General features: G+C 38.8%; 1 long non-coding RNA gene across 6 annotated transcripts in view; it reads right to left on the bottom strand.

Moving 5' to 3' along the window:
* Positions 1-25326, bottom strand: part of LOC103012062 (uncharacterized) — an 83321-nt gene that overhangs the window by 48150 nt on the left and 9845 nt on the right. For all 6 annotated transcript variants that reach the window (XR_451425.3, XR_009008872.1, XR_003623846.2 and 3 more), the window contains one exon: positions 5721-5838. This is a non-coding gene — a long non-coding RNA (uncharacterized LOC103012062). The remainder of the gene's footprint in view (positions 1-5720; positions 5839-25326) is intronic.

Here is a 25326-nt window from a genome sequence, read left to right as displayed (position 1 = left end):
GGTGTTAAAAAAATGTCATGATATCCATTTCTAAGAACATGAAAACATGATTTAAAAATCACTGTATTCTACAATGGAATATTAGCCAGAAGAAAGAATGAAATAATGTCATTTGCAGCAACATGGATGAACCTAGAGATAATCATTCTAAGTGAAGCAAGTCAGACAGAGAAAGACAAATATATGACATCACTTATATGTGGAATCTAAAAAAAGGATGCAAATGAACTTATTTACAAAACAAAAATAGACTCACAGACATAGGAAACAAACTTCTTGTTACCAAAGGGGAAAGTGGAGGGAGGGATAATTAGGAATTTGGGATTAACCAATACACACTACTATATATAAAATAGATAAACAACAAGGACCTACTGTATAGCACTATAGCACAAGGAATTATATTCAATATCTTGTAATAGCCTATAATGGAAAATAAGCTGAAAAATATACATATATATATATATACACAAACATGACTGAATCACTTTGCTATATACTTGAAACATTGCAAATCAATGACAGTTTAAAAAAAAATCACTGTATTCTAAATAAAATATCTTTTGGCCTAAGGCAGTGTTTCTGAAACTTTTTTTTATTATTGCCCTCCCTGTACAGGAGAAAATTTAAATTAAATTTAAATTCTCCCTAGTGAGAGAAATAAGGAATAAGATTTTGTTGGGTAGAGTTGAGTTTTGAAGGGGCACAAGCCACTGCCATATCTAAGGGTCTTTTTGCCTCCAAGAACAAAGTTTCAGAATGCATGGTATAAGCCCATTAACAGAAAACTGTAAATTCAAGATTCTGCCCAACTAGTTTTAGACGCACTGATGGGCCAGGTGTCATCCCCTTGGCTATGTCTGAAAATATCAAGACTCTCAATGTGCTTCTCACCCTTAGCTCACCCTGCTGGGAGTGTGTTTTGGGTTTTTCCTCATCTTTAAAATGAGACAGTAGTTTCACGCTCTCTCATAGTTTTAGGGACAAGGGAAAAATTTGAAAATATTTTGAACATTCAATCTAATGTTTACTTTATGGAATCTAACAAATCTGTTTTCTTGAAAGGAGATATCTGATAATTTGCCTTACCCATTAATTAGCTGAGATGCCTAATGGTGTTCCTTCCCTGAAAGACTCTCTGCCTCCTTGTTCCTTCTTAAACATACTAAGTGTACTTTAAAATAGATATTTGTTTTTATCCACTTCCAGAAAGGCTGTAATAGGTGTTTCCCTTAATGAACACCATAATTTCCTTTTACCAAAGGATTGTTACAAGGATTAAATTATTTAACATACATAAAATGCCTAGCACAATAAACTTTCTCTTTAGTATAAAACACACGGACTTCCCTGGTGGCACAGTGGTTAAGAATCCGCCTGCCAATGCAGAGACACGGGTTCGAGCCCTGGTTCGGTAAGGTCCCACATGCCGCGGAGCAACTAAGTCCGTGCGCCACAACTGCTGAGCCCGCGCGCCTAGAGCCCGTGCTCCGCAACAAAGAGAAGCCACCACAATGAGAAGCCCGCGCACCGCAACGAAGAGTAGCCCCTGCTCGCTGCAACTAGAGAAAGCCCCCATGCAGCAACGAAGACCCAATACAGCAAATAAATAAGTAAATAAATAAATAAATAAAACATGAAGCCATAAATTATGAAAGAAACAATATATAACGAACTGAAAAGCAAACAGCTTATTGTCTAAGGGACTGAAACTATTGTTGACATAACCACAACCATTATCGCATCTAAAAAAATTAACAGTTCTTTAATATGATCAATTTTCCACATATTATACATGTTCAAATTTCCCTGAGAGTCTCATAAAATGTTTTTGACAATTGTTTTGTTTGAATCAAGATCCATACAAGATTCACACACTGCATTTACTTGATACACCTATTAAATTTCTTAATTTTAGGTTCCCCTCCCTTTTTTTCCCCTTGCCACTTATTTGTTGAACTGTGTCATTTGTCCTATGAAGTTTCCCACACTGGACTTTGCTAACTGCATCCCTGTGGTGGTGTTAACATGTGCCTCTATCCCTCTATTTCTTGTAAACTTGATAGTTGGATCTGGTGGCTTTCTCAGATTCAGGTTTGATGTTTTGGGCAAGAAGGCTTCATAGGTGCTGCCATTTACTCATCACACCCAGCAGAAGGGCTATAGTGTTTAGTAATGTAGACACTCAATGGTAATGTTGAGCAGTGAGTGCTGTCAGGCTGATTTGTTCATCAAAAAGTCTCCAACAGTCTTTCATTTAACGCCACCCTCTTCTTAACATGCCTTCTTGGGCTTTAGTATCTAGAAGGCTAAAAATGCATTTCTCAAATTCCCTTGCAGCTAGAGCTATCGATGTGATATAAATTCCACCACTAGAGGCACTTGTGTATAGTGAACTAAGTGGGGGAGGGGCAGGTTATGAGGCATCTTCGTGACAGGGTGTATTGTAGTGAAGGACATGTGGCTGTGGAACCAGTGGCTTCCCCATTCAACAGGTGGCCTTCGAGAATGGCCTGAACAACAGTCCCTTGACAGCTCGGTTCTATAGCCTGGATTTGTGAGTCACTCCTGAAGCTTAGCCCGCAGGCTGTTTTTTCAACCCTGCCAACCATTTGTAATAGACCATGTAATAAATCCCTTTTGGCTTAAATTACTGAAGAGTGGATTTTGTTCTCTGCTTTGAACCCTGACCAATACAGCTCCTCTAAGAAAAAGTATTTTCAGCAGTTGTCAAACAGTTGCCTCTCTTATTTTTATTTTAAAAAGTGAATTTATTAATAGTTAAACTTGTTAATAATTGCCTGAGTATGTAAAATAGATATTCTAGGAAGATATACCTTTTTAAAACAAAAAAATCATATAGCAATTTCACATTCCCATTGTATAAACTTTCTAAAAAGAAACACGGAAGTGCTTTCCCCCCCCAGTTTTATTGAGAAATAATTGACATACATTGCTGTACCAGTTTAAGGCATACAGCATGATGGCTTGATTTACATATATTGTGAAACGATCACCACAATAGGTTAAAGTGACATCTATCACCTCATAGATTCAATAAAAAGAAAAAAATTTTCTCCTTGAGATGAGAGCTCTTAGGAGAGCTCTTAGATGAGACTCTCGTAACAACTTTCCTGTATGTCATACAGCAGTGTCATCTATAGTCATCATGTTGTACAGCGCATCCCTAGTACTTAGTTATCTTATAACTGAAAGTTTGTACCTTTTGACCACCTTCCTCCAATTCCCCCTCCCCCCAGTGTTTTTAAAAAACATTTAAAAATTAATCCATGTTAAGAAAATTAGTCCATGTCCATTAATGAAGACAATTTTATTGAAAGGTAATTTAAATATTGTCTTCACAAAATTTTAATTCCATAATGTGAACTAAAAAGTATAAATCTTCAGAGTCTAGTAAAGAGATTTTTATTCAATATTTTACTACATAAATGTTCAAACACAGAGAAGTTGAAGGAATTATACCATGACCTATCCAGTAACCTAATTATACGTATACCTGTCACCTGGACTCTACAGTTAACATTGTTATATTTGCTTTATTACATACCTAACCATCTAGGCATCCCTCTATCATACATTAATCCATCTTATTTTTTGATACATTTCAAAGTAAGCTGCAAACATGAGTACACTTCAGGCCTAAATACTTCGGCATAACAAAAGGATTTTTTTTTCCAGATATAGTATTTGGCCACTGAAGGGCTTCCAAATGACATAAAATGCATTAGAAAGTAAACTAGTCTATAGTGTCCTGAATTGTCAAGTCCTGGCGAAGATCTAGGGAAGGAGTTGCACGGAGTGTAAATGGCATCAATCAGAGTGAGAGACTCAATCTGAAATCTAGCAAGATTGCAACACTCTCTGCCTTTACCCTCAGAATTCTCCTCCTCATTTTACAGTTACTTTAATTATAAAAGAGAAAATACATAACTGGCCCCTCTCCCCCTCAAATGATTTGTGCTATTGAAGGTAGCAATTCTTTAGAACAGAATCTCAGAAAACTTGATGGAAATCAAGATGTTATATTTGCAGAAATGAGCTGGCTTCATGAACTCAATGTTAATTTGGTTATTGTTACTCTCCATGAGGGCAGGGGCTTAGTGTGTTTTATCATTTATCCCCAGCTCGTAGAACACTGCCTGGCACATACTAGTTAGTGTTCAATACATATTCACTGAAGGAAGGAGGGAATTCAAGTGCTTGATTCCAAACATAATCTTCACATATTTCATGCCATTACTAATGAAAGAAGTTTTTCTAAAATAAAAATAAGTCTTAACATAAAAATAAGAGCATGGGTTGGTTACCTAGAGCTGGAGCTGCAATTACACAGAAGGGACCATGTTTTCCATACGTGCAGCAGGAACCTCAGCACCAGCCTACCGTGCACCCGCCGCTGAGGCTCAGCTGACGTGTGGGGCAGGTTGTGCCAAAGCCCAAGGCTGGGCAGAAGCAGCACTGCCTTCTTTTCGTTTTTTTTACTTTTTAGTCTTTACTGAATTTATTACAATATTGCTTCTGTTTTCTGTTTTGGTTTTTTGGCCCTGAGGCATGTGGGATCTTAGCTCCCCGACCAGGGATCGAACCTGCAGCCCCTGCACTGGAAGGCGATGTCTTAACCACGGGACGGCCGGGGAAGTCCCAGCCCTGCCTTCTGATGGGGACCACAGGAAAACTTCCCAGAACTGTTCGGGCACTTTGCAAACACACCCTGGGACTGCCCAGAAACAAATGCGAAGTTTGTCTGTAAATCAGTGGGGGCAAGAGTCAGTGGAATTTGAATTATTACTGTTGATGTTACTCTCCTCTTGTACCTTCAGACTGGTGATACCTGAGGAAATTTAAATGTGCTACAATGTTAAAATTACCTTTTTAAGGTGATAATTTTCTTTGAGATTTCCTTGGCCTGGAAGAGCATTTCCATATTCAGCACAAGTTCATCAAGCTAGCACACATCTCAACAGCTACTGTGAGATTTTTTTTAAATATATTTTTGTCTCTTCAAGAGAATGAGAGACAAATTATTTTTTATTGTGTCTGTATAGAGAGCAACATAAACAATAATTTCAAATCTATCAGTTTTCCTGTTAGAGATCACAATGGCAGCCTACCTAGATGGGAATCAAGGGACCAGCAAATTAGAAAGATTTAAAAACCAGAAGAACACCTTGTATTTTATACTCAACATAGGTATAGAGAGAAATTTTATGCCATAAGCTATAAAAGGTTAAATGTCCAAAGCAATGTCCTGCTACAGCTAGTGCTACCCTCTCACTAAATAAACATATGCTCTGCAGGTCCCCACAAGACTTTCAAACAGCCCAGTGATGACTGTCATTAAAACATACCTAAGAGAAATCACATTCTTCCAAGTGAGACATCAGAGGCTCCCTGCCACTTGGTAGAATGTGATGAATTCAAGCACTGGATATTGGTGTAAGGTGGTTGACTGAGACCAAATATTCATTTGCTTTTTCTCAGAATGTTGCTTCTCTATGTCAAGGTTTCCACTAGCCACTGGTACATTCAGATAAATAAGAAACATGCAGTGAGCGACACTTTCATAAGGGTAAATGTACCCAATTGAATTGAATTTTCTTTTTCTCTGTCTTTATGACTTTCCTATTTATTTTGGTGTTAAGATGTCCTTTTTGTTAGTAGTGGTGATGAATGATAGTTTTATATTTTCTTGCACTTACCTTGGCAAAAATGAAAGTAAAAAACTCCATGTTAGTCTCCAAAATTATCTTGAAAATTTAACTGTACATGAAAGTCCAATGTCTAGAAAAACCAAAAAGTCTCTTCCAAAATAAGATTCTGCAATGCAAAAAATAAATAAAATAATCAACAACTCTATGAATTCATTTTCCCTATTCAGGTGTTGGACATGAAACTGAACAAGTTGAAAATATTGGTTGGTAGGGCAGGAATTCCCCCATTCTCAGCCCCCTAAAGCATCTCAAATTCCCTCAAGGAATGTAATAAAATTAACTAATACAAGATAGCTTCTGAAGTCAACTGCCTAAGTTTAATTCTTAGCTCTAACATTTACCAACTGTATTATCTTGGTCAAATTACTTAACCCACTCTGTGCCTTGATTTCCTTATTCACAGAACGGAGATAATAATAGTATCTACATCATAGGGCTGTTATGAAGATTAAATCAGGTAATCCATGTAAAGATTTCATCATCACTTTTTCATCATCCTAAACTGAAATTCTGTACCTATTAAACAATAACTACCCATTACCCCTTCCCCCCAGCCCCCGGTGAACACTATTCTACTTTTCATCTCTATGAATTTGACTAATCCAGGCACCTTATGTAAGTGAAGTCATACAGTATTTGCCTTTTGTGCCTGGCTTATTTCACTTAGCACAAAGTTTCCAAGGTTTACTCACGTTGTAGCATGTATCAGAACTTCACTCCTTTTTAAGGTTAATAATACTCACTTCTATGGAAATACCACATTTTGTTCGTCCATTCATTTATCAATAAACATTTAGGTTGTTTCCACCTTTTGGCTATTGTCACATTACATATTCTTAATAAATTACTTGAATTATTTATTAAGTTATAATTTACTACTTTTGGGAGGATCTTATATGCAAGCCACAAACTCAAGCAAGAATTTACTCTGAGTTTCACATCTCATCACCCCCAAGTAATTGGATTGTGCTGATAAAATTACTGTGATAGCTCTTAGTAATTCATCTTTGTGCAATATCATTGCAAGTCACTTAAGCTCTCTCAATTTCATCATTTGTAGAATAAGAACAATAGACACCAAAAGCAAAAGCAACAAAAGCAAAAATAAATTCAAGTGGGACTACATCAAACTAAAAAACTTCTGCACAGCAAAGGAAACCATCGACAAAATGAAAAGGCAACCTACTGAATGGGAGAATATATTTGCAAATCATATATCAGATAAGGGGTTAATATCCAAAATATATAATGAACTCATATATCAGAAAACAAATAATCCAATTAAAAACTGGGTAGATGATATGAACAAGCATTTTTCCAAAGACATACGGATGGTCAGCAGGTACATGAAAAGATGCTCTACATCATTAATTATCAGGCAAATGCAAATCAAAACCACAATGAGATATCACCTCACACATGTCAGAATGGGTATTATCAAAAGGACTCAAAGAAGATGTACAGAAAAGGGAACCCTTCTGCATTGTTCAGGGGAATGTAAATTGGTGCAACTGCTATGGAAAACAGTATTTAGATTCCTAAAAAAATTAAGAATAAAACTATCATATGATACAGAAATTCTACTTCTGGGCATTTATCCAGAGAAAATGGACTAATTCAAAAAGATAAAGGCACCCCATTCATTGCAGCCTTATTTACAATAACCAAGATATGGAAACAACCTGAGTGTCCACTGATGGATGAATGGATAAAGAAATTGTGGTATATATATATATATATATATATATATATATATATATATATATACACACACACACACACACACACACACACACACACACACACACAATGGAATATTCAGCCCTAAGAAAAGAATGGAATTGTACCATTTGCAACAACATGGATGGACTTCTAGTGCATTATGCTAAGTGAAATAGTGAGATGTCAGACAGAAAAAGACAAATACTGTATGATCTTTTTAAAATGTGGAATCTAAAATATGTATATAAAGCTAAGCTTATAGATACAGAGAATAGATTGGTGGTTGCCAGAGGTAGGGGAGTGGGAGGTGAAAGAAATGGGTGAACTGCTTTTTAAATTTTTTTTTGGCCACGCCATGCGTCTTGCAAGATCTCAGTTCCCCGACCAGGGATTGATCCCAGGACACCGCAGTGAAAGCCCCAACCACTGGACCGCCAGAGAAGAACAATACAGGTATCTGCTTTATAGGGCTGTTATAATACATGCAAAGCACCTAGAACAGTAAGTACTGTATAAATTTATGCACTGTATGACTGTATAAATGTAGTTTTTGTTATTATCAATTTGTCAGTTCAGTTATTTCAGGTACAATGAAAAATGCTGGCTGCCCACCCAGTGTCCATTTTGCTCCTCCTCCTTCCTAACAGCTCCTTTGTTCAAATACCTACCCCTTGTCCTTGTATCTCAAGAGATTTAGAGATGCTAGTCAAATTTCCAGCTCCACGGAACTTATGTTAGCCAATAAAAATCCTATGGGGGGGCTTCCCTGGTGGTGCAGTGGTTGAGAATCTGCCTGCCAATGCAGGGGACACGGGTTCGAGCCCTGGTCTGGGAATATCCCACATGCCATGGAGCAACTAGGCCCGTGAGCCACAACTACTGAGCCTGCGCGTCTGGAGCCTGTGCTCCGCAACAAGAGAGGCCACGATAGTGAGAGGCCCGCGCACCGCGATGAAGAGTGGCCCCCACTTGCCACAACTAGAGAAAGCCCTCGCACAGATACGAAGACCCAACACAGCCAAAAAAAAAAAAAAAAAAAAAAATCCTATGGTTTAGGCCAGTTGGTGTGTTTACTTATTCATATCACTTGCAGCTGAAAGCATCCTAATTGACACAGATCAATCTTAACTTCCAAAGAGAATTCTAATACTAGACTGATTTCTGGTATTGAAGTTTGAAAGACAGGTCCATGGAAAGGGGAAAAAAGAAAAAAAAAAGGATGAAAAAATGCGAAGGATGTGATTCTTAGATTATGTATTCAACAAATATCAAATGTATATCATCACCCAAAGATTACAAAAAAAAATTTTTTTTTAAGAATGGCAAGAGCTAAAGGATGAATGAAGCAGAGTTCTAAAAATGTTAAAATCGTACCAGAATGAGGAATATCACACATTTCTACTTCACTGTGAAAAGTAATAAGCAGCTAAATGAAGGAGAGAACATGCAGTTCTCCATCTCTATAGACAGAAGTGAGATTTATCTGGATGTAATTATTAGCATAAGGGGTACAGAGATAGTATGAAGTTCAAGCGGAAAGTAACTTGACCATTACATAACTTCTTAGGGAGTAAGTATTGGGTTGGCCAAAAAGTTCATTTGGGTTTTTCCATAAGATATTACAAAAAAACTGAACAAACTTTTTTGGCCAACCCAATAATATACCACAATCATTGCTATTTAACTTGCCCCTGGCTAACTCATTATTATGAAAAAATGTCTTAGTTTTCTCATTCTACTCTGTTGTACAATAAACAATTTCTCTGGTCTTTGTTCTGAGTTCCCATCACCTGGCCTCTAAAGCTTTTGGAATTTTCTGAATGATAAGAATATCTTTGTTATTCATGAGTCCCTTGGATCACATCTGATTTTATGCTAATGACATGGCTCAGGATGGGGCCTGGTTACCAGGAAGACCAACCCTGTGTTTAGCAGGCTGGGACTTTGAGTCAGCCAGACCTCCAGAAAGGGGAGGAATGCTGGAGATGGAGTTCAATCATATGGCCAATGTTAGTTCCTAAGTAATGAAACCCCAGTAAAAACTCTGTAAGCTAAGGCTCAGTGGAGTTTCCTGGTTGATGAACACACTGACATGCTGAGAGGGTGACATGCCCTGATTCTACGGGTAGAGGGAGTGAAAGCTCCGTGTCCAGGACCTTCCCAGACTTCGATTTTAACACATTATAATTTTCTTATAGCAAGTTAAACACTTGGTGTTTTTTTTTTGTTGTTGTTGTTGTTGTTGTTTTTCAGGCTGCACCGTGCAGCATGTGGGATCTTAGTTCCCTGACAAAGGATAGAACCCCCTGCATTGGGAATACAGTGTCTTAACCACTGGACCACGAGAGAAGACCCAAAATACTTGGCTTTATATTTCATTATTTGTATATCTTTCTCTCCTGTCTAGACTGTAATGTCCTAAAGGGCACTGATTGAGTCTTCTAGGATCTCCACAGTGTCTAAGATCAGGGCCCAGTGAAACAGGGGGCAGGGCACAACCTTTAAAGGAATGACATAGCCGTCGAGGATAGGACATAAACTGGTTAGAACCAATTAGGCCCAAAATGGTAGAAGATTTGACTTCCAGTAGAACTTGAGCCTCACTGTAATACATTAGCATGCTAAATGACACACCCACCAGCAACAGGACAGTTCTGAGGCTGACCATAAAAGGCCAAAAAGTGGGTGGTGGCCCAATTCCTGGAATTCCCTGTCCCTTCCCCAAAATAGTTGGAATACTCCTCCCACTTGTTAGCCTATGAAACTACCCAGCCCATAAAAACGAACCACCCCATATTTCGGGGCCAGTCTCCTTTCTGAGACAGACCACATTCTGTCTGTGGAATATGTATCTCTCTAAATTAACTTGCTTCCACTTCACTGTGGCTTGCTCTTGAATTCTTCCCTGTGTGAAGCCAAGGACCCTCACTTGGCGGCCCATCCCAGGGACTCACCTGAGACCTGGGACATGACCATCCTCTTGCACTGCATTTTTCCTGCAACACCAGGGTTTAGAACCCTGAAGGACTAGGGAAGAACCAAACAACAGTCTCAACATGCAGATGCTAATGTTCTTCTTCAGAGCATGGCTGAGATTCTTGCTTTTTGGAGCATTCTTGGTGTTTGCTAGTTTCTAAGCATGGTTCTTCAGCCTACTGAAAATACTGATATCTTTCCAATAAATTCCCCTTTGCTTAAGTTGGCTGAAATTGGTTTATAATGCTTACAGCTGAACTCTGATAGGAGAAAACAAAGCCAGCCTGCTGCTTCTGCAGGTTTCAGCAACCTCTCCTGGTATCTAGCCATCTGAATCCTTTCCAGTTCACATCACAGAAATGCTCTGAATTACTCAAGCCTTGGGGTCCTTGAGACCCCAAGCACTAAATTCCACATTTACACCAATTGTTCATGGAACAATCTTTGAAGGAAAAATACATGGAATCCTCTTATGGATTTAACATTTAACTTTTAATATGCTATTGAGTTGCAACAAACATGTGGAAATACCGGGTAAGACAGCCATAGGTGAAACAAAGCCAAGTGAGATCCAACAATTATGGTTGGTGTCAAGTTGGATGAGTCTTCTCTATGTTGAAATGAGACAAATATTTAATAGGACTGTATTAAGGCATATATGAGAAAAAGGAGAAAAGCAATTACTTTTGCTTTATTTGGCACTGGCCAGGCTTCAGTTGGATCAAACTATATTCAATTTTACATGCCATGCTATATACAGAAAAAAAAACTTGGAGAGTGTTCAGAGAACAGCAACTGATTAAAGGTTTGTTAAATTAGACCTATGAAAAATTGTCAGAAGAACTGGGCATGTTCAGTCAAATGCAAGACATTTGGGCAGGATGAACAATTAAGTACAAGTATGTGAAGAGATGGTTCCCAACTTTGAGGTTTAGGTTAAACAGAAAGTTAAAAATCATGGGATTAAGAACATAAAAGTCCATGGAAGTATGGATTAAATATTGTGAAAACCTTAAACTAAAAAGCTTTTAAGAAATTGATGAATGGAGGTATCTGTAAGTTAGAATTCTGCATATACTATTATTAAAATAAATTTAATTTTATACTTAAATAGAAATACCTTAGAAAATAGAAAAATATTTTGATGGATTGCATTTAAAAAGTAAAAAATATCAGATCAAGTATGAAGAATGTTTTTAAGAAAAAATGGTCTATCTGGGGGCCTTCTTTGGGACCGAGGTTTGCAAGAACAGAGAGGAGCTCTGAGATTAAGTCTCTCAGTTCCTGAATGAGGGTAATTCCTTTGTGTTGGTGAGGGGGGGGGGGCAGTGTCATGAGCAGCTTGTCTGGTTTCTTGAGGTTCAACCCTCATTAAAGACTCCCCAGAAATCCCCACCATGAGATACATGATACTCTCCAGAATGGTCCCTGTTAATTATCCTTTCTCTTTGTCCAACAGAAACAGTTCCTTCTCTGAAGTAACTTCTGCTATTTTTAAAAATATTTATTTATTTATTATTTATTTTTGGCTGTGTTGGGTCTTCGTTGCAACATGCGGGCTTCTCTCTAGTTGTGGTGCGTGGGCTCCAGAGCTCGAGGGCTCAGTAGTTGCAGCGTGTGGACTTAGTTGCCCTGCAGCATGTGGGATCTTAGTTCCCTGACCAGGGATTGAACCTGCATCCCCATTGGAAGGCGGATTCTTAACCACTGGACCACCAGGGAAGTCCCCACTTCTGCTATTTGGAGGTCTTGTTGGGCAAAGCATGTAGACAAATATTTCTTCTCCAGTTTACACTCTTTATTTCTTAAATGCAGAGGGAGAGAGATGAAACCAGGAAGTTTGTACCACTTTTACTTTAAAGTTGTTTTATTAGCCTCATAATTTGTTTTTGACTTAGATGTAGATGTTCTAACAGAAATCTCACTTAAGTGTCCTAGTTCTCTCTTTAGGTTTGGCACCTGAATCCTGCATCTAGTTGTCTGTTTGTTACTATTCTGACACCAATGAAAATGTGTGGGTTTTCTTCCCACACCGACCAATTCTCAGTCACCAGCTGGGTGTCCTATAATTCAACTCAGTTTTGACACTATTTACCTGGAGATAGCATCAGATCCCACAGGTTAAGGTTCAGTCCCACCAGGCTGCCCCCTACTTCAGACACTAATCACAGGTCCAGGTGGTTACCCGTGCCTCTAACCGACTGGCTATAAAGAGCAGGTTCCCACAACGCCCTCCCGCAGTTTGATTAATTTGCTAGAGTGGCTCACAGAACTCAAGAGAATCATTTTATTCCTAGGTCACTGGTTTACCATGAAGGGATTTAACTTCTCCAAGGAGCCCTAATTCTTTCCTTCCCTTATGCCAGTTCCACAGCACCTGCCTACAACACACCTCACAAAAGTTAATTATCAATTCATTTAATGCCAAGTTCTCACGATTTTCTTAGACCATAAATGGGCCTAGATCCAAGTTGTGAAAGTAGGTAGCACCTCAGGTCTGCAGTATCTTTGAGGATACCAGACCAGCAGCTCTGGTGATAGGAGAATAATATGCTCTACAGTTTCACAGGACAAAGTCCTGATAGGACAGTCTGACAAAGCTGTTAACAAGATCAAAAAGGTCCCAGACAGCACTGGGGTCTGTTGGGCCTGTGGAAGACCAATAATGATTAGTGATAATGCAAACATGGTATTTGTAATATATTTAACAACTGGTGAAACCGAAATGAAGAGTGTTAATACGGATGTTCATTGTACTAATCTCTCAGTTTTTTATTTAATTAATTATTTTATATAATCTTATTTTTTTTGGCTGCACCGCAAAGCTCATGGGATCTTAGTTCCCAGACCAGGGATCGAACCCAGGCCCTTGGCAGTGAGAGCACGGAGTCCTAACCACTGGACCGCCAGGGAATTCCTTCCCAGTTTAAAAAAAAAAAAGTTGGGGTACTGAGTCTTAATTTCTTATTTGGGCCCCTTTTTCCTAATCTGGCTTCATTATACTGTTTTGATGTCTTCTTGACAGTAATTTTCTTGTTGCCATTATGTTATTACTATGTATGCTTGCTGGATAAATTAGATAAATCTTCAAGAACTAGACAAATGTTTTAATGATTGAAAACCAAAATAAATACATCTTACTACAATTCAGGCAAGCAAAGTCTTTAAGTTATCACATAGTTAAATCTTATTTTTTAGATTTTAAATATGAACATGCAATGCATTCACATGGCTTAATATTCAATAGATACAAGAGGACATACAATAGACGTTTCCCTCTCATGCCTGTCCAGGCCACTCAGTTCCCGTTTCCAGAGACAACTAATGCTATCATCTTCTGTGGATCCATCTTCCCAGGGACAAAGAAACGTGTTTTAAATTTAATAAAAAGACATAGAAAAAGCCAAAAGGTAATACAGGGGACTGTTTTCGGTGTTATGCTGTAAGCATTCTAAATTTCAGCAAATCTATAGAAATATACCTGTTATATTTTTCACTAGCAAAATATGGTCAGGACATTCCTGTTCACAAAAGATGCTGTACAACACTGGACATCTGGTTTTTTTTTTTTTTTTTTTTTTTAAAGGATATTTATTTATTTATTTGGGGGCACCAGGATCTTTTAGTTGCAGCATGCGGGATGTAGTTCCCTGACCAGGGATCGAACCCGGGTCCCCTGCATTGGGAGCATGGACTCTCAACCACTGGACCACCAGGGAAGTCCCATGGACATCTGGTTTTTATGTGACTACTCCTAAACAACCGCCTACAATCAGTTCACTGGCTCCACTGCTGGTGTGCAGCCTGCAGCTAACATGTTCCACGGGCACAGAGCACACAGCAGTCAGATAGGCACTTACGGTTCAGGCCAATATCACATAATAGCAGCCTTTAAAAATGTACAGAAAAAAAATCATCTCATTTATATGGCATGGCAAAGAACTGAGTCTCAACCATGTGCATGTTCAAAGATTCAAAGCTTTGAGAGAAAAATACACGCCAAATAATAACCCTGTCTGGTGGCACCTCTCTAGCCTAATTCCATAGCAAACTGGGGTGGAATTTATCCAGATAAAAGTATACATCAGACTATAAATTAAAAAAAGAAAAAAAAAAAAGACTGATGTAATAGTTTTACTTTTAATAGCAGTATTTACAATAAATTAGAAATTATGTCCTTAGTAAATATTTAAACTCATCTTAAAAATTTTGAACGTCAACTTAAAACTGCGTAAGGAGGTGCATAGTTTTTCAAATTCTTGGAGAGACACAAAACAAATTTTTGAGGATCACTGTTCTAACCTATAAATATTGGACTCCCAACCATTTCTGCCTCTGTGGGGGACTCTGAGTGAGCGCTCCATTCTGGGCTTTAAAGGGGAAGAATGATTGATGGAGAGGGTGAGACTGGGGAAGGCGGGCATAATCAGACCAGCAACGAGTATCTGGTAAGGTCTCTGCTCAGTGTGGCCTCGTGATTATCCTCTCCTGGTGGCTGGGCCTAGTGCTGCCCTTTCCTTTGTTACAAAACTCACCACAAGGTCAACAAAGGATGAGGGAGTCATGAGGCTCAGGGGCCTTCAACTCACAACTGAATTATCCCAAGTGACCAGCGCTGCTCAGTTCTGCGTTATGACTGAGAAAGTCAGAGCTTTCTCCTTGTTCTTTCTCCCCCTTTCCCTTCTCCGTTGCCTTTAAATCTATTAGAGTGTACTTGGCACTGCTGTGCTCTGCTGACTTCACTCACACTTAAAATGAGTGCTGACTACCAAGTACAGAAATGGTGAAATTGGTCTGCCAGAGCTGAGGAACCTGGTGGAAAGGATATTTTCCACCCTTGGTGAGATGCGTGTACATTTTCTCCTCAGGTGGATATGGGGGGATCAAAGATGCTAAGCTTCTCTGTCATCTCACTCTCTTACTTTGAGAAACAATATCAGACAACGCCAGCGCAACACGATTCACTTCTGTGCACAGTGTCTAATTTTATTTTTTCGAGGGGCTTCTCACATCTTGCTGACTTTATTTTAATAACCACCATTTGCGTTCCATGTTCCACGTTAGCGTCTGAGCCAGTCTCTAGGCAGTTGGCCATTTCTCTGCAGCCAGGACTCTAGATACAGCAGATTGTCTGAGGTTTCTCAAGTTTGCTCTGCAGGTGGTGTTTGCTTGGGTCTTATCTCAGAGTGGTGTCATTCTACAGGGGCCGCTGGGCCTGGCCTGGCTGCTTTTGGCTCAGTCTATGGGATTGGCTGAAGTTTTTTGGCCCCTCTCGCTCTCTTCTGCCTTCTTGAAGTAGTTAAAACTTTAGAAGAGTATTTTTTTCTTGAACACACGTGAAGTGGTCTTTTTACCTTCTTATATATCTTCACCACCTGTTAAGGCAACAAGGTGAGCCCAGAGGTCACTGGTTGGGAGAAGAGAAGGGGGCTGGGTGGAAAGGGGGTAGCTAAGGAGGAGGTTTGTGCCAGGCAGGGGCAGGATTATCTGGGGTGGGTTGGGGGATAGAGGGCATCAAAGGGAAAGAAGAAGAGGAGGTTGGGTAGGGTCATCTGACCTTGCCTCCTGATCCAGGCTGAGAGGGGGTCTTCCTCTTCTTCCCCCGCTTGATGCTTGTAGTTTGTGGCTTCCATGATTTCTTGGACACTTTTGCCATGTTGAAGCCACTCAGTTGTCTACCTGTCTGCCAGGCCTGCCCTCTGTATATATACCTCTCCCCAGGACAATGATGAGTCATACCTGTTCTGCTTTGTTTGGTCATCAGGGCACTCCCGACAGCCAATGGTGGCTATGGGGGGCTGATACATCACAAAGAACCACTCCTGAGGGCTGGGGGTGCTGGGGAGGCCCAGATGCCCTGGCTAGAAAAAGTACCCACTAAAGAGCCTTCCCACACTGACCTGCTCCCCTCCTCATCTCCCCATGTTCAGTTCTGGTTGTACACAAGGCAGAGAGGGTGTTTCCCCTAAGTCATTCCCCATGGTTCATTCTACTGTCTCCCACTCTTCACTGTCACCTAGTATTTCGGATATCTTACCTAAAATCAACAAGATACAGGTATGGCAGCCTGATCTGAAAAACCTAGGAATTAGGGAATTAGGGGAAAGTGTTTGAGGCATGGTGTCCTTCATTGTCCGTTTAGACAAGAACGCTTTGAAATATAACTCAGCACAAGGTGGGAGTGTGTGCATGTGTGTGTGCATGTGTGTGTACTAGGGTTACTCATTCCCAAGAAATAAGACTAAAGTTATGAAGTAAGATTAAATTTAGGTATCTGTCTATGTATCTATGTATCTATTTATGTTTATAGATACTGTATATAAATACCTTAGGAAATCAGATGGAATCTTTGGAATGAAATTAATCTTCAAAGAAGCAAGGAGTTTTCACTTCAAATTCTGGGATGGCAGATAAGCAGAGATCAGAAGTAGAAGCTCCCCTCCAGACCAGAGCTCACCTTTCTCGCCATCTGCACCTGTCCCCTCTACAAACAGCCCTAATGACAAATCTCTAGACAGAAGGTAGATTAGTGATTGACTAGGGCTGGCAGGAGAGTAGAGGAAATAGGGGGTGACTGCTAATGGTATGTGGCTTCTCTGGGGTGATGAAAATGTTCTGCAGTTAGACTGTGGTGATGGTTGCACAACGTTGTGAATATGCTAAAAATCACTGAATTGTTTAAACAGTCACTGGAGTATGATTTAGTTATATTAAAATATGATTTTAACTACAATTCTGGTTCAAGTTGGCTGACTGACAATGCATATGTATCTCTTCTTCCCTAAGAGGCCCCAATACAATGATAATGAAGCATTTGTAAAACCACAAAATGAAGAGAATGGTAGAGGCTATACCTGGCTGAGACATTACACTTCTGGAAGAAGGAAATCTGGTGGAGGAATACCTAATGAAGAAAGAGGGCAGGGAACAGCACAGTAGAGAAATGCAGAGAGTGTGGCCGAGGGGACAGCTACTCCTTTCTGCAGAACCTGGCAGTATCTCAGGAATGGGAAGCACCAGGTTATACCAAGAGCAAGGTAGTGAGAGGATGAGGACCCTAGAACTCAAAAGGAGGATCTTGACACTATTCTACCAGTTATGTAGATGGCTTAGGAAAGGGGGAGAGGGAAGGGAATAGGGCAGTGATCTGGCTTTTAATTATTTCGGTTATTATTATTATTATTCCAGCAGAGGCCTGCCCACCTGGAGCTGGGATTCCTTTAAGATCCAGGAGAATAAGTTGGCAGTTATACAGGAGCAGACTGAGTTGCCTCATTAAAAAGGCTGTAGAGGCTGGCAAATCTTAAGACAAAACTTGCCTTCACATGGGGAACTTTGTCTACTGCATCAACTAAATTTAACTTTTGCTACAGCTTCACTTTCTGCTTACAGATTAAAAGATTGAAAGTGGTCCAGGCAGCCATTCCAAATTAAATTAAATTAAATCTTAAAATTCCAAGAGTAGAGATCAGCCTTACTTGCTAAGGTTTTAGAGAGTAAAACCACATACAATGGGTGGGAATAAGAGGGGAAGAATGTTTGGCTCAATGAAAGAAATAACTTCCTAACAACTAGGGCAATTCAAAAGTAGAACAGACTACTCTGAGAGGTAGCAAATCCCCATTCACTGAGAACCTATGTGCTGATCAGTGTTATAAAACAACCATTAGCTTTGCAGCTCCACTCAAGGTTATTTTTAGTATATGTTGGGAAAAAGAGAGTTTTGTCTTAATGTCCCTCTGAGTACTCCATCAAGCAATCACTCCTTAACTTCCCAAAGACTTCTCTGCTAGTACCAAGACTCAACTCTGCTGGTCACTCCCTAGAACTATGGGTAGAGGCCCCACAAAACAAGCTATCCCCTTACAATAGTGCCAGAGGAGGTGTGAGAGGGGCAAGCCTTCTATAAAAATCACCATTAGTTTAAGTTGCATGGGTTTATTGAGCATAACAACATTTAAAAAATGATTTTCCCTTGCTTTTGCTTCTGTATGTGTGGTAAAATCTCTTCAAAAGGGATACTCACTGGGCATAAGTTGCTATACAGTAGTAGATAACCAGAACGTTTCTCTGCCTTTTTTCCTCCATGGCATTGACTTTTTTACAAAACCAAGTCTGTAATCTTGCAGAATAACCCACACTTCTGATTTTCCTTGTGACTTCATTTAGGATGGTCACTCCCTCAATAATACAAAGACCCAGGAGAAACTTTGAAATTATTTTCTTCAAGGGCTCGATTAAATTCTTTGCCAAAGGTTAATTTCTTTTGGGGCTTGGTCTGAGGGTTGAGGGGCAGTGGTAGTTCTAGGGATACAAAGATAAATCAGATACATTCACTTTGCTAAGATGCTGAAGAGGTGAAATGCGCAGGAAGTTAAACCCATTGATCTTGGCTCTAACATACAGTCATTTAGTGATTTCTTTGATCTACTTGTCTCCACCTCTACTGCACTCACGAACCTGGGTTTCCCTTCTTCCATTTTTGCTCCCCACCAAACAATACCTCACACAGTTGTGAGTGATCTTTATAAAATGTAAATTAGATCCCCCAGTTTTTTTTAACAGGGCTTGTTGTCTTCTAGATCTTGCCTACTTTTCCAACTTCAGCTTGTACTCACTACATCCTAGGTATACAGATATTCCTTCAGTCATACACAAATATTTCTGTAGTGTCTACTATTTAAAATATTGTTCTAGACAAAAGAGAAAAATCTTTTCCTCGTGGAACTTAACTTTCTTCTTGTTCCTTGAACAAGCCCACCTTCCTCCTCCCTCAGGGTCTTTGCACAGGCTATTCTCTACCTAGAATGCTTTTCTTTACACTTCCCGTTCCTTTTACTGACTATTCTATTTAAAGTAGCTTATGCTGGGGCTTCCCTGGAGGTCCAGTGATTAGGACTCGGTGCTGTCACTGTGGTGGCCCCGGGTTCAATCCCAGCTTGGGGAACTAAGATCCTGGCAAGCCATGTGGCGCGGCCCCCCAAAAAAAAAAAAAAGTAGTTTAAAGTAGTTTCTTCTACTCCTGCTGTGGAACTCCATTTATTTCCTTCATAACTCATGCCAGGGAGAGAGAGTGTGTGTGTGTGTGTGTGTGTGTGTACATATATATAAATAGTTTTTTGTGTAACACATCTATTCTCTAAGGCCGGGATCATGTTCATTTAGTCTGCCACTTTATACTTAAAACTTAGCATAATGACTGTTAGCACATGGTAAGGGCTCAATAAACATTTGCTAAAAGAATAAAGACTCTGATTATATTTTTATTGAAAAGAATCACTGATGACCAAGTATCTAAAAAGCCTGTTATTTATATCCTTTTATATGTACACTTCAGAAAAAGGTAGGTAAGTCTCTAAATTGTTATTTATGGGCTGTCAGATTGGCCACCTGACCTATCTTGATCTTAAAAAAGTTACTCATCTAATAAATACCATGAATGTGAAAACTCTAACTCTGAGTCTCCACTGCTATCTCCTCTCCATATGGTGCTACTTTTTATAATAATCTAAACATATAAAAAGTATACATAGTTCAAAATATTTATCAGCTTACAGCAATATGATTATAAGTCATGGGTGAGGGAAAAAATAACCATGTATTAAACTGGACAAACAGGTTTTTGAGTTTATTAGAGTCCAAAGGTAGCAAAGCTGTAGTTAAACGAATAGAGCAAAACCAAAAATTGTTAAAAGAATGGGGTAAAAGCAGAGAAAGGGAGGTCCCTTAATGAGAACAGTGGACATTATATTCTTGACCAAGTAGATATAGGTCACAGTGCTGTGTTGGTCACAAAGGGGACCAAATTAGAGACGATGGATGGATTCTTATAAATCCAACCCCACTATGGGAAAGCAACTCCAAGCATAGGCCCTACGATCACAGGTCAGTAGCATATTTGCTATTCCTATCACGTAAATTTCTTTTCATTCTGCTAACATATTAAACAGTGAATACAGAATATATATTCACAAAATATAGAACTTCCAGGCTAGATATAAGAAACAAAGATTTAAAACATCAAGGGTCTAAATATGGTCTTCTGTGATGGAGTAAACTGCCGAATGTAGTTATTACATATTGGGCTTCCACATAAGAATTCATTTGAAGAGTGGATTCTTTTAGAAAGTCTGAAAACTACTAGTCTAAAGGATGGCAGAACTATTACAATACATGTGGATTTTTTAAAAGGTAGTATCTCAAAATGCTTTAGTTGATTTGCATAAGTAAGGCCAAAACTTATCAAATATTCCATGGCCCACAGAGATCTAAAATGCCCAAAATATAATACACAAAATATACTTTGTATTTTAATGAATTAATTAATGTATTGCTGACTTCTGGATTTTGCTGACCTAAAAACGGGCTTCAAATAGGTACATCTGAATTTAGGATATTATTCCTGGCCTTGAAAACTCTCTCAGTCACTCTGTTTTGGAACCTCAGGCAAGTGACTAACATATGACTTATATAAAAAGGACTGGTTGTGCTTAATACTTGAAGATTATATAGCTAGAATAATGCATGTTTTACCTACAATTCTCCTTGCACTGATTAAACTCTTTATAGCTATGACTTCTGTTGGTAGGATCCTGTTTCTTAGTTCCATTTCTACCTAATGGGATTAAATGATACTTTTTTTTCTTAAATGTAATTCTTTTTCCCTAAAACTGTTGCATATTATTATCACCGTCTGTTTTGAACTAAAGGTATTTCCTAATTCCTTCTTCCTTTACCATAAACTATACCAAACACAAATGCAAACAAGTTATTTGCAAACTATAATGTTTTAAAGAAGGAGAGTAAGAACTGGGAAGTCAAGAAATCAATTCAAGTTAAGTAAATTACTGAATTCTGAGCCTGAATAATTACAAGACATAAATAATTTGGACTCTTAAACATAAACCAACTCTTCTATTGCTCCCCATCATCTAATCAGGGTCTCTAAACTTTCCAATCCCGTAGCATGTGCTCGTTTTCTAGGGCTGCTGTAACCAGGTACTACAAACTGGGTGGCTTAAACAACAGAAAATTGTCTTACAGTTTTGGAGACTAGGAGTCCAAGATCAAGATGCCAACACGGATGGTTCCTTCTGAGGGCTGTGAGGGAAGGATCTGTTCCATGCCTCTCCCCTAGCTCCTAACGGTATGCTGGCAATCTTGGAGTTCCCTGGCTTGTAGAAGCATTACCCCAAAATCTGCCTTTATCTTCAAGAACACCAGTCATATTGGCTTAGGGCCCACTCTACTCCAATATGACCTCATCTTAACCAGTTACATCTGTAATGACCCTATTTCCAATTAAGGTCATACTTTGAAATACCAGAAGTTAGGATTTCAACATAAATTCTGTGGGGGGACACAATTCAGCCCATAACACACCATAATACATGTATATTTATTTATTTATAAATTATTTACATCCAGTACTGTAAAAAATTATATACACTGTAACCCCTACACAATTAGAAATTTTTAAAAAAACAATACAAAGGTAAATATACTAGAAGTAGTAATATTTTCTTTATGAACCATAACAGGTTGCCTTGCACACACTCTGGATTATACACATCTTACCAATTTCAAGGATAAAATCAAGCTCTTTGGCTTGGTATATCCTACCTTCTAACGTCTGCCCTCTGCTTACTTCGCCTGCCTCTTCTGTCACCCACCACATACCTGGCATTCCAACCAATCTGAAGTATCTGCAGTTTCCCACATGTGCCAGGCTCTTTCTCGGTTCAGCAACTCTGCACTTGCTGTTTCCTATTACTGGAATGTGCTCATTCTCTTTGCTTCCCGTGAACACATAGTGAACTCTCAACCATTTTCTGAAACTCAGCTCAAATGTCATCTCTGGAAAGCCTTCACAGACTGCTCTAGGCAGCACAAAGCACTTTTGCAGGGCACGCAGCACCTTGTTCATATCTCTATTATTGCAAGTTTCTGTTTACATATATATTTAGGCTGAACTGATAATGTGACTATTTTTGATCTAAAAACCCATGTAATTTCATGTGGTTCAACTTAATATTTCACTAAACAACAAGTCCATCAAGAGCACGGACGGTCTTATTCATTTTTATATTTCCAGTGACTAAAATGGAGTTTGACATAAAGTCAGTAATATATGCTTCTTGAAATTAAGGAAAGGCTTACACATATACCTTCCACTTTCAGATTTTCCTTTTCAAGAATGGATAAATATTGACTTGATCCTTCCTATAAAATAAACCGTTGGTTTAAGCTTCATTGGCTTTATGTAGTTCAATAGTATTTTAAATTACTTTACCTTGCTTTTGTATCTCTGTGTCTGTGGTAAAATCTCTTCAAAAGAGACACTCGTTTTTTAAAAACAGAGAAAAAGCAGGAAGAAGCTATGTAAGTATCATTTTGTAATCAATATAAATATATTTTACAATTTTACTGTTTCACTTTCAAAATATTTTTATGCTTTTGAACAAAAAATACAGGTAATCATAAGGAATATAAACAGGAGAGCTAAATAAAGAGATTAGTTGTATAAAATGAATATGATATTTTAAATTCCAACAATATTTTAGAGAGCTAATGTAAATCTAATTTTAGAATGTCAAATTTTTCCTAATTTTATTCAGTTTGTAGAAAAGCTGTGATAACTGAGATAACATTTAAGTATTACACGGAGAGTTAAAAAGCATGGCCTGCAGAAGTATTCAGCTAGAGTTAGGACGCAATACTTGGTGAACCCTGCGAGAAATTAGCAGGAAGTGAAACACAGTTACATGAACATTTTCCACTCTTCCTCATTAAGCCCTTAAATTAACAAAATGCATGCACTGAGTCTTCAGCATGCCAAGGCGGTCATGAGCAACACCTTTCACAATCTGGTTCTTGTCTATTTTAGAGACTCCTCTCCTTTTACGGCATTTCATGCCCCTTATGCTTGAACTACAATGAACTTCTCACAGAGAAAACCACATTAAACATGTCGTTATTACATATCTTTTTCTAAATGCTCTTTCCTCAGCCTCAAAAATCTTTTTCCATCTTTTTGCCTTCTAATTTTTAAAAAGTCAGCTCAAATATCATCTTCTCTGGGATTTTCTTCCTCATTTCTCCTGCTACTGTTGTTGACCTGCCTTTTGCATTTTCACTGTACATAGTTCATGCCACCACTGCATTATTTTAACCATAGTGCTATAATTCACCTGTTGACATCTATCTTCTCAATTATATTATCACACAGTGCTGGGTACACCACAGATACTCAATTCCATTTGTTATACAAATAAATCAGTAAGAAATGAAATGACAGTCTTGAATAACAAAGCACTAATGAAAAGCTTATTTGGAAACAGAAATTGTGACTACAGAGTAAAGTCTGTCTTGTCTGCCTTGTCTACTGCTATATTCCTAGCACTTGGTCTACTGTCTGGTAGCATGTGGATGCTTTGTAAGTATTTACTTGAGAGCTTGTTTGGAGGTTCTAGCAGGGGAGCACAGCTACTCCTATACCCTTGACCTAAGAATGGCCCACCTCTACTGAGGACGGTTGTCCTCTTCGACCGAGCGCACAGCTTTGGGAGGGACACACACGGAGTAGTGAGGGAGGAAGGGGATATCTGCCTAGCCAGCCAGATTGGCCAGATCAAGCCTGTTGATTAATGGGGTGACAGATGTTGCAGCCAGATCACCCTCACATCCTATAAATATTTACTAACTAAATACTTAATGTATATGGAAAATAAGGAAAAACAGACTGCATATTAATTGAAGATAAACTGAAGAAAGGCATCCATAAAGAGGTAATAAGAGAAGCATCTCTAGCATAAGAGGTAGTATATCAAGGAAAAAAGAAACTGTAGAAAACAATAAGATCATTGATTAGCAAAAATTTTTTTTAAAAATTACTAAACATATTATAAACATGAAAGAATACTGGGGGGGGAGAGGCAATATAAGTTCATGTAAATATGATTTATGCTTTCAGTTAGTCAGAGTGGTCATAGACATTAGTCTGACCACAGAAATAAAAATAACAACGTCCTTCACATCTGCAAAAGATTCTGTCACTGTCATTTGCCACTATGCATCTATGTTTTCTTGTTTAATACCTCTACCTGGGGCATCAAAAGTGGTATTTAATCTCCAAATGGAGTTATTCATTTACAAGCATACCACATTATGACTGCATACCTGTAATTTATATTGGTGCTGCATTATTTTAGGCTTGCTTTCCTATGATACACTGAAGCACTTAACTTGGTATCATCATCAAACAATATTTAAGAGGACCTGTGTGCCTCTAATACTTATGCCCATGTACTTACAGTTCACTATGAAGAAGCTGAAATCTCTAAATGTCCATTCCACTCACACTTTTTTTTTTGGTTGTGCCACGCAGCATGTGGGATCTTAGTTCCCTGACCAGGGATGGAACCCATGCCCCCTGCAGTGAAAGTGCGGAGTCTTAACCACTGGACCACCAGGTAAGTCCCTATACCACTCACACTTTTGACCTAGATCAAGGTGATGGTCAAGGTACACTGGTAGTATTTGTAAACTCAGATGGCAAGATTAAGACTTCAGGGCAAACTCCACCCAAGGTTATAAGAATTCTACACATAGAAAGCTTACCCTCTTTGTTTGGCACTTGGAATTGCCCATCTGTGCTGGCAAGGTTGGATGTGGCAACCCTTGACCCCAGGTTTCATGCCATGGTAGTCAAGGTTTCCAGGTACCTGATTTGTACCTCCTTTTTCTGTCCTCTATCACTAACAGATGTAAAACTCCCAGTGACTTTATTCTAGAATTTCGTGTTTTCTACTCATTGAAATCAAACATAGGGATAAAACGGGGCAAAGACTAGGATTAAAATCCGAAAAATAGAAATTACAATGTAAATAGACTTAAT

The sequence above is a fragment of the Balaenoptera acutorostrata genome, chromosome 7, assembly GCF_949987535.1.
Source record: "Balaenoptera acutorostrata chromosome 7, mBalAcu1.1, whole genome shotgun sequence".
NCBI lineage: Eukaryota > Metazoa > Chordata > Mammalia > Artiodactyla > Balaenopteridae > Balaenoptera > Balaenoptera acutorostrata.
The sequence above is the reverse complement of the archived record's forward strand: the minus strand, read 5'-3'. Positions and strand labels throughout refer to the sequence as shown.